General features: G+C 35.1%; 1 non-coding gene across 1 annotated transcript; it reads left to right on the top strand.

The window, feature by feature from the left end:
- The first annotated feature begins 673 nt into the window (after positions 1-673).
- TRNAC-GCA (transfer RNA cysteine (anticodon GCA)) lies at positions 674-745 on the top strand. The gene has a single exon. It is a non-coding gene; the product is annotated as a tRNA-Cys (tRNA).
- The last annotated feature ends 5,880 nt before the right edge of the window (positions 746-6,625 follow it).

Genomic DNA, 6,625 nt, shown 5'->3' on the forward strand with positions numbered 1-6,625 from the left:
CTGGTGATATGATCAGTTTGAAATAGTCCATTGGAAGCTCTTATGAATGTTATAAAACTGTGGTGGAAACCAATAATATGCCCTTAATGAAATGTATTAATTTGTACAGCTGACCAGAAGTGCACTGATGTCATTAGTTCTACAAGTTCCATAAAGTCACCCACTCTATCACTTTTTAAAAAAGGGCAGTTTTCAGCATTCAAGGGTTTATGTCAGTGGTAGAGCGTAGGAGTGCAGTTCAAGAAGTCTCTGTTTCATAACCATATACCCTCTTCAATAGATCCTGTTAAAATGTTTTTCAACCCAATGCACTGTAAGAAACAATACGATATATCATCATTTTTTATAGAAAACAATGAACAATTGGGTTTAGCTATGCTCTTAGCACAAAATCAACAAACTGCAGTAGAGATGCAGTTACGTTTTGCAGAATTTGTGCATTTGACAAAAGGTTTTTTTCCATGTGCCAAGATCTACATGTGATACAAAATGTATGAATTCTTGCAATGGAAACCTCACTGTATTTTACCAAGGCAGATAAAGGACATCCTTCGCACCCCATATACTTATAAGGAGGGTTTGGTGGCTGAAAATGCATTGCTTTGATGGTGATTGCATGTTGCTTGCACTTTGTACATATTACTGAATTAATAAAGGTGAACTTTTCAGAAATGGGGGTATAGCTCAGTGATAGAGCATTTGACTGCAGATCAAGAGGTCCCTAGTTCAAATCTGGGTGCCCCCTTGTTCAACTGTTTTACCTGTAGAAATATTTTCTTAATTAAATAAATTGAAGAAAACATTTACAATCTTAGCATTTTATGTAATGAGCAACACATTTCTACATTAGAAATACTCCTGATCATCTCCTGAAACATAGAGTAAACACCATGAAACTGTTTAGGATTTCTTCATATGATACAAGCTGTGTTTTACATTCACCCAAGTTCTACTGGTGATATGATCAGTTTGAAATAGTCCATTGGAAGCTCATATGAATGTTATAAAACTGTGGTGCAAACCAATATTATGCCCTTAATGAAATGTATTAATTTGTACAGCTGACCAGAAGTGCACTGATGTCATTAGTTCTACAAGTTCCATACAGTCACCCACTCTATCACCTTTTTCAAAAAGGGCAGTTTTCAGCATTCAAGGGTTTATGTCAGTGGTAGAGCGTAGGAGTGCTTTTCAAGAAGTCCCTGTTTCATAACCATATACCCTCTTCCATAGATCCTGTTAAAATGTTTTTCAACCCAATGCACTGTAAGAAACAATAGGATATATCATCATTTCATATAAAAAACAATGAACAATTGGGTTTAACTAAGCTCTTAGCACAAAATCAACAAACTGCAGTAGAGAAGCAGTTACATTTTGCAGAATTTGTGCATTTGACAAAAGATTTTTTTTCCATGTTCCAAGATCTACATGTGATAAGAAATGTATGAAGTCTTGCAAAGGAAACCTCACTGTATTTTACCAAGGCAGATAAAGGACATCCTTCGCACCCCATACACTTATAAGGAGGGTTTTGTGGCTGAAAATGCATTGCTTTGATGGTGATTGCATGTTGCTTGTACTTTGTACATATTACTGAATTAATAAAGGCGAACTTTTCAGAACTGGGGTATAGCTCAGTGGTAGAGCATTTCACTGCAGATCAAGAGTTCTCTAGTTCAAAACTAGGTGCCCCCCTTGTTCAACTGTTTTACCTGTAGATATATTTTTCTAATTAAATAAATTGAAGAAAACATTTACAATCTTAGCATTTTATGTAATGAGCAACACATTTCTACATTAGAAATACTCCTGATTATCTCCTGAAACATAGGGTAAACACCATGAAACTGTTTAGGATTTCTTCATATGATACAAGCTGTGTTTTACATTCACCCAAGTTCTAATGGTGATATTATCAGTTTGAAATAGTCCATTGGAAGCTCATATGAATGTTATAAAACTGTGGTGGAAACCAATAATATTCCCTTAATGAAATGTATTACTTTGTACAGCTGACCAGAAGTGCACCGATGTCATTAGTTCTAAAAGTTCTATACAGTCACCCACTCTATCACCTTTTTAAAAAAGGGCAGTTTTCAACATTCAAGGGTTTATGTCAATGGTAGAGAGTAGGAGTGCAGTTCAAGAAGTCCCTGTTCATAACCATATAACCTCTTCAATAGTTCATGTTAAAATGTTTATCAACCGAATGCACTGTAAGAAACAATAGGATATATCATCATTTCATATAAAAAACAATGAACAATTGGGTTTAACTATGCTCTTAGCACAAAATCAACAAAATGCAGTAGAGAAGCAGTTACGTTTTGCAGAATTTGTGCATTTGACAAACATTTTTTTTCAATGATCCAAGATCTACATGTGATACGAAATGTATGAATTCTTGCAGTGGAAACCTCACTGTATCGGAAACAATCGGTCATTAGTTCTACAAGTTCCATACAGTCACCCACTCTATCACCTTTTTAAAAAAGGGCAGTTTTCAGCATTCAAGGGTTTATGTCAGTGGTAGAGCGTAGGAGTGCTTTTCAAGAAGTCCCTGGTTCATAACCATATACCCTCTTCAATAGATCCTGTTAAAATGTTTTTCAACCCAATGCACTGTAAGAAACAATCGGATATATCATCATTTCATATACAACACAATGAACAATTAGGCAGATAAAGGACCTCTTTTGTACCCCTTATACTTATAAGGAGGGTTTGGTGGCTGAAAATGCATTGCTTTGATGGTGATTGCATGTTGCTTCCACTGTGTACATATTACTGAATAAATAAAGGTGAACATTTCAGAAATGGGGGTATAACTCAGGGGTAGAGCATTTCACTGCAGATCAAAAGGTCCCCAGTTCAAATCTGGGTGCCACCTTGTACAACTGTTTTACCTGTAGAAATATGTTTTTAATTAAATAAATTAAAGAAAACATTTACAATCTTAGCATTTTATGTAATGAGCAACACATTTCTACATTTGAAATACTCCTGATCATCTCTTGAAACAGAGGGTAAACACCAAGAAACTGTTTAGGATTTCTTCATATGATACAAGCTGTGTTTTACATTCACCCAAGTTCTACTGGTGATATTATCAGTTTGAAATAGTCCATTGGAAGCTCATATGAATGTTATAAAACTGTGGTGGAAACCAATAATATGCCCTTAATGAAATGTAATAATTTGTACAGATGACCAGAAGTGCACTGATGTCATTAGTTTTACAAGTTCCATAGAGTCACCCACTCTATCACCTTTTTAAAAAAGGGCAGTTTTCAACATTGAAGGGTTTATGTCAGTGGTAGAGCGTAGGAGTGTAGTTCAAGAAGTTCCTGTTTCATAACCATATACCCTCTTCAACAGATCCTGTTAAAATGTTTTTCAACCCAATGCACTGTAAGAAACAATAGGATATATCATCATTTCATATACAAAACAATGAACAATTGGGTTTAACTATGCTCTTAGCACAAAATCAACAAACTGCAGTAGAGAAGCAGTTACATTTTGCAGAATTTGTGCATTTGACAAAAGATTTTTTTTCCATGTTCCAAGATCTACATGTTATACAAAATGTATGAATTCTTGCAATGGAAACCTCACTGTATTTTACCAAGACAGATAAAGGACATCCTTCGCACCCCATATACTTATAAGGAGGGTTTGGTGGCTGAACATGCATTGCTTTGATGGTGATTGCATGTTGCTTGCACTTTGTACATATTACTGAATTAATAAAGGTGAACTTTTCAGAACTGGGGGTATAGCTCAGTGGTAGAGAATTTGACTGCAGATCAAGAGCTCCCTAGTTCAAATCTGGGTGCCCCCTTGTATAACTGTTTTACCTGTAGAAATATTTTTTTAAATAAATTGAAGAAAACATTTACAATCTTAGCATTTTATGTAATGAGCAACACATTTCTACATTTGAAATACTCCTGATCATCTCCTGAAACATAAGGTAAACACCATGAAACTGTTTAGGATTTCTTCATATGATACAAGCTGTGTTTTACATAAACCCACGTTCTACTGGTGATATTATCAGTTTGAAATAGTCCATTGGAAGCTCATATGAATGTTATAAAACTGTGGTGGCAACCAATAATATGCCCTTAATGAAATGTATTAATTTGTACAGCTGACCAGAAGTGCACTGAAGTCATTAGTTCTACAAGTTCCATACAGTCACCCACTCTATCACCTTTTTCAAAAAGGGCAGTTTTCAGCATTCAAGGGTTTATGTCAGTGGTAGAGCGTAGGAGTGCTTTTCAAGAAGCCCCTGTTTCATAACCATATACCCTCTTCAATAGATCCTGTTAAAATGTTTTTCAACCCAATGCACTGTAAGAAACAATAGGATATATCATCATTTCATATAAAAAAACAATGAACTATTGGGTTTAACTATACTCTTAGCACAAAATCAACAAACTGCAGTAGAGAAGCAGTTACATTTTGCAGAATTTGTGCATTTGACAAAAGAATTTTTTTCCATGTTCCAAGATCTACATGTGATAAGAAATGTATGAAGCCTTGCAATGGAAACCTCACTGTATTTTACGAAGGCAGATAAAGGACATCCTTCGCACCCCATACACTTATAAGGAGGGTTTTGTGGCTGAAAATGCATTGCTTTGATGGTGATTGCATGTTGCTTGTACTTTGTACATATTACCGAATTAATAAAGGCGAACTTTTCAGAACTGGAGTATAGCTCAGTGGTAGAGCATTTCACTGCAGATCAAGAGTTCCCTAGTTCAAAACTGGGTGCCCCCTTGTTCAACTGTTTTACCTGTAGAAGTATTTTTCTAATTAAATAAATTGAAGAAAACATTTACAATCTTAGCATTTTATGTAATGAGCAACACATTTCTACATTAGAAATACTCCTGATTATCTCCTGAAACATAGGGTAAACACCATGAAACCTTTTAGGATTTCTTCATATGATACAAGCTGTGTTTTACATTCACCCAAGTTCTACTGGTGATATTATCAGTTTGAAATAGTCAATTAGAAGCTCATATGAATGTTATAAAACTGTGGTGGAAACCAATAATATGCCCTTAATGAACTGTATTAATTTGTACAGCTGACCAGAAGTGCACTGATGTCATTAGTTCTACAAGTTCCATACAGTCACCCACTCTATCACCTTTTTAAAAAAGGGCAGTTTTCAGCATTCAAGGGTTTAACTCAGTGGTAGAACATAGGAGTGCAGTTCAAGAAGTCCCTGTTTCATAACTATACACCCTCTTCAATAGATCCTATTAAAATGTTTTTCAACCCAATGCACTGTAGGAAACAAAAGGATATATCAACATTTCACATATAAAACAATGAACAATTGGGTTTAACTATGCTCTTAGCACAAAATCAACAAACTGCAGTAGAGAAGCAGTTACATTTTGCAGAATTTGTGCATTTGACAAAAGATTTTTTTTCCATGTTCCAAGATCTACATGTGATACGAAATGTATGAATTCTTGCAATGGAAACCTCACTGTATTTTACCAAGGCAGATAAAGGACATCTTTTGTACCACTTAAACTTATAAGGAGGGTTTGGTGGCTGAAAATGCATTGTTTTGATGGTGATTGCATGTTGCTTGCACTTTGTACATATTACTGAATTAATAAAGGTGAACTTTTCACAAATGTGGGTATAGCTCAGTGGTAGTGCATTTGACTGCAGATCAAGAGGTCCCTAGTTCAAATCTGGGTGCCCCCTTGTTCAACTGTTTTACCTGTAGAAATATGTTTTTAATTGAAGAAAACATTTACAATCTTAGCATTTTATGTAATGACCAACACATTTCTAAATTAGAAATACTCCTGATCATCTCCTGAAACATAGGGTAAACACCATGAAACTGTTTAGGATTTCTTCATATGATACAAGCTGTGTTTTACATTCACCCAAGTTCTACTGGTGATATTATCAGTTTGAAATAGTCCATTGGAAGCTCATATGAATGTTATAAAACTGTGGTGGAAACCAATAATATGCCCTTAATGAAATGTATTAATTTGTACAGCTTACCAGAAGTGCACTGATTTCATTAGTTCTACATGTTCCATACAGTCACCCACTCTATCACCTATTTAAAAAAAGGGCAGTTTTCAACATTCAAGGGTTTATGTCAGTGGTAGAGCGTAGGAGTGTAGTTCAAGAAGTCGCTGTTTCATAACCATATACCCTCTTCAATAGATCCTGTTAAAATGTTTTTCAACCCAATGCACTGTAAGAAACAAAAGGATATATCATCATTTCATATACAAAACAATGAACAATTGGGTTTAACTATGCTCTTAGCACAAAATCAACAAACTGCAGTAGAGAAGCAGTTACATTTTTCAGAATTTGTGCATTTGACAAAAGATTTTTTTTCCATGTTCCAAGATCTACATGGGATACGAAATGTATGAATTCTTGCAATGGAAACCCTACTGTATTTTACCAAGGCAGATAAAGGACATCCTTCGCACCCCATATACTTATAAGGAGGGTTTGGTGGCTGAAAATGCATTGCTTTGATGGTGATTGCATGTTGCTTGCACTTTGTACATATTACTGAATTAATAAAGGTGACATTTTCAGAACT

The sequence above is a fragment of the Ambystoma mexicanum genome, unplaced genomic scaffold (genome assembly GCF_040938575.1).
Source record: "Ambystoma mexicanum isolate Mex_15411 unplaced genomic scaffold, UKY_AmexF1_1 Mex_scaf118, whole genome shotgun sequence".
Classification (NCBI taxonomy): domain Eukaryota; kingdom Metazoa; phylum Chordata; class Amphibia; order Caudata; family Ambystomatidae; genus Ambystoma; species Ambystoma mexicanum.